Here is a 3601-nt window from a genome sequence, read left to right as displayed (position 1 = left end):
CCCTTCACCCACACCCCAACACCCACACCTCCTTCACCCACACCCTAACACACACACCACAACCCCCACACCCCAACACACACACCCCAACACCCACACCCCAACACACACACCCCAACACCCACACCCCCTTCAACCACACCCCAACACCCACACCCCAACATGCACACCCCCTTCACCCACATCCCAACACCCACACCCCCTTCACTCACACCCCAACACTCACACCCCAACACACACACCCCAACACCCACATACCCTTCACCCACACCCCAACACCCACACCCCCTTCACCCACACTCCAACATACACACCCCTTCACCCACATCCCAACATCCATACCCCTTCACCCACACCTTAACACACACATCCCAACACCCACACCCCCTTCACCCACACCTTAACACACCCCAACACTCACATGCTCTTCACCCACACACCAACACACACACCCACTTCATCCATACCCCCTTCACCCACACCCCCTTCACCAACATCCCAAAATCCACATCCCTTCACCCAATCCTTTCACCCACAACCCAACACACACACCCCAACACCCACACCCCAACACACACACCCACTTCATCCATACCCCCTTCACCCACACCCCCTTCACCCACACCCCCTTCACCCACACCCCAACACATACACCCCAACATACACACCCCAACACACACACCCCCTTCACCCACACACCCTCCCCCTGCCATCTCCCTGACACCCCATCCAGGATCCACAGGAACTTTTCCAGAAGGAAATGTCTTTCTCTGGCTTGTTTTTCTGAGGTCACTGCCCTTGAGTGACGTATCCGTACTTGTGCCCTTCCTCCTCCTAGCAGACATGCTCAGGAAGGCAGATACGAAGCCAGCATGCCCTTCTCTCCTAGGGCCAAGCCCAGGGGTCTGTGGGTGCTGAGTGGGTGACCCTGAGCCGACCCAGGGTGTAGCCACTGCTCAGGGACAGCTGGATGGGGAGCGGAGCTCCTCATTTGCTGCAAGACACTGGCCGGCACACAGCAGGCGCTTCCAGAGGCTCCAGGCAGCCCTTGGTGCTCAAGCCCCAAGCAAGAGAGCCGTGGTGCCCCTTCCTCAGCCTGAGGCAGCCCCCAGAGCCTGAGGGTGCCCCTCCCCACTCTCCAGCTACCCAACTACAGACATGGACCCAGCACAGAGCCCAGCACCAGGCAGGCACTCGGCAGATGGAGAAGGAGAGGCCCCCCCGCCGCCAAGTGCCTGCCCCACAGGCCCTGCCTCGACCCTGCCCTGTGCTTCCTGCACGTGTGCCTGCGTGTGCCTCCGCGTGCCTCCGCGTGCCTGCGTGTGCCTCCACGTGTGCCTCCGCGTGCCTGCATGTGCCTCCGCGTGCCTACCGGGGCCTGCGTGTGCCTCCGCGTGCCTGCGTGTGCCTCCGCGTGTGCCTCCGCGTGCCTCCGCGTGCCTCCACGTGCCTCTGCATGTGCCATGTACCCTGGTGTCCTCTGGCCATTGCCCAGGTGCAGGTCCCAGGAGTGGGCTCAGGCCCTGGGACTGTGTCTGCGCTGCCTCCTCCGGCCCCCGAGGTGGAGGCTGGTGTCCCAGGCAGGCACTGGGTTCTCTCAGGGGCCAGCGGAGCCTCCATTTGCACAACTCCCCTCCATCCACCCACATAGCCCGGTTCTCCCCAGGCCACGGGGCCAACCACCACTTTTAAGGTCACTCTTAGGGTTCCCGTTAGAGAGTAGCCTAACTTTCCTCCCTGCATGAAGCCCAGAAAGCTGAGAGGGTCCCGTATGTGAGCCCATGGGCCAGGCCCACTCTGGGAAGCTGCCGTGAGAGAGGAGCTGGCTCATGTGGGAGACTGGCCATCCACAGCCCCTGGCTCGGGACACCACGGTCCCCTGTGGACGGACAGAGGCCGCTGGTTCCATCACCACGGGCTTGGCTGTCCTGGCAGCCTCTCTGGGATGGGCGGCCAGCCGTGAGGGCCAAGGACTCCAGGCCCAGAGGCACCAAGTCTGTGGGACAGCAGCAGCTGCTGACGCCCTGCCCAGCTGACCCCCTCATGCCTGGAGCTGTCCTGGGCCCCACCAGTCAGCAGCCATGGCCTGGCAAGGGTGAAGGGAGCTGTCGCTCGGGGACCATCACCGTGGGGCCCAGCCATCCGGGCTATACCGCCTGCCACTCAGCAGCGCCATCGTCACCCGGGTCCTGGGCATCTGGGACAAGTGTCCTCATGGACACAGCTCACCCTTGGCTGGAGCCGGGCACCCACCCCACTCTCCAACATCTAAAGCCAAAAACACCTGAGGCTGAAGGAAGCGGCAGCCACAGGCAGGTGAGGATCTGCCCAGGTCTCGGGGAGCCTGGACCACTTTGACCAGGCCATTCCTGCCGCCAGGTCCCCCCGTTGCGTGGGGCTGAGATCACAACATATCACCGTCCACTGTGGCCGGGCTGGGCAGGTGAGGCGGGCCGGCAAGCGAGAAGGAAGTGGGCACCCACAGGCAGCCGGGCAGGGTGCAGGGAGGCAGGCAGGCGCCAGGCAGCCACAGAGGCCGCCCCGTCCTGCGAGGGCATCTGCCAGTCGGTGAGCAGAGCAGAGACAGAGGCTGCAAGAGCTGGAGCTCAGGCGCAGTCTCTCTGGGGCTCGGAAGCTTCCAGAAGTGGGGGCCCAGGCTGCTTCCCGGGGCAGGCATTTTTCCTCTCCTGTGAGGAGGGTCCTGAGTGAGACCCCCCACTGGGCAGCAGCCTGAGCCAAGGCCAACCAGGGCCCTGGGAGACCCAGCAAGGTCACAGCTGCCGGCTGGGCAGGGACACGGTGACACCCCCCCAGCGGCGAGTGTCACACTCCTGCTCTCACAGGTGCCCAGGTGCTGAGAGACACGGGCTTGGCTGTCACTCAGTCCCAAGAGCTTGACTCACAATGACGAAATTGTCACCCTGCCCCAGGCTCCGCGTGGGATGGGCTGAGCAGCTGGAGGGGAGGAACAAGATGCTGCAGGGCCCAGGGAGGTGCCCAGACGGGGTCCCAGAGGTCGCTGAGCCCCTCCACACCAAGGACAAGATGGCAGCCTGAGGGCCTGCAAGCTCCAGGCTCTGCGTGAGCTTCCAGAGGGTCATGGAGAAAGAACACCACGCGTGGGGTCCAAGCACCCACGCCAGAGTTCACAGGATCTTCACCATGGAAATGGCCCACACTTCGCTGACCCCGTAATAACCCCACCTCGGGGTCCGCGCTGCAGCAGAGTCCCAGGGTTCTCCAGCACATAGCTGGTGCCCAATAAAACCTAAGTCAATTGGATTGAATGTTTCCTGCTAAATTTTCTTCCTATCTTTAAGATGCATATGTAGTAAACCTTTGCCATGATGTTACAAACTTGCAACAAGCCATGTAAAGAAACCACTGCATCTCAGGGAACTCTTCGACTGCCTGACCACCTCCGATCTGCAGATTTAAATGCAATTTTATTTCACCTTTGAACAAAATATGTACATAAGTTTCAACTTCAGGACATGCCTTATACTGCTAAAGCTTTGTCCTTTTCCAAAATTCCTTTAGTTCATATTTAGTACTTGAGACATCTCAGAAAATTAAATATCCTCATTTTTACAGTTGAAAA

General features: G+C 60.7%; 1 long non-coding RNA gene across 1 annotated transcript in view; it reads left to right on the top strand.

Annotated features, from left to right (window-relative positions):
• LOC112616990 overlaps positions 1-3287 on the top strand; it is a 9224-nt gene extending 5937 nt beyond the window's left edge. The window contains exon 3 of the long non-coding RNA XR_003117835.1: positions 2931-3287. This is a non-coding gene — a long non-coding RNA (uncharacterized LOC112616990). The remainder of the gene's footprint in view (positions 1-2930) is intronic.
• The last annotated feature ends 314 nt before the right edge of the window (positions 3288-3601 follow it).

Source organism: Theropithecus gelada, unplaced genomic scaffold, assembly GCF_003255815.1.
Source record: "Theropithecus gelada isolate Dixy unplaced genomic scaffold, Tgel_1.0 HiC_scaffold_15765, whole genome shotgun sequence".
Classification (NCBI taxonomy): domain Eukaryota; kingdom Metazoa; phylum Chordata; class Mammalia; order Primates; family Cercopithecidae; genus Theropithecus; species Theropithecus gelada.
The sequence above is the reverse complement of the archived record's forward strand: the minus strand, read 5'-3'. Positions and strand labels throughout refer to the sequence as shown.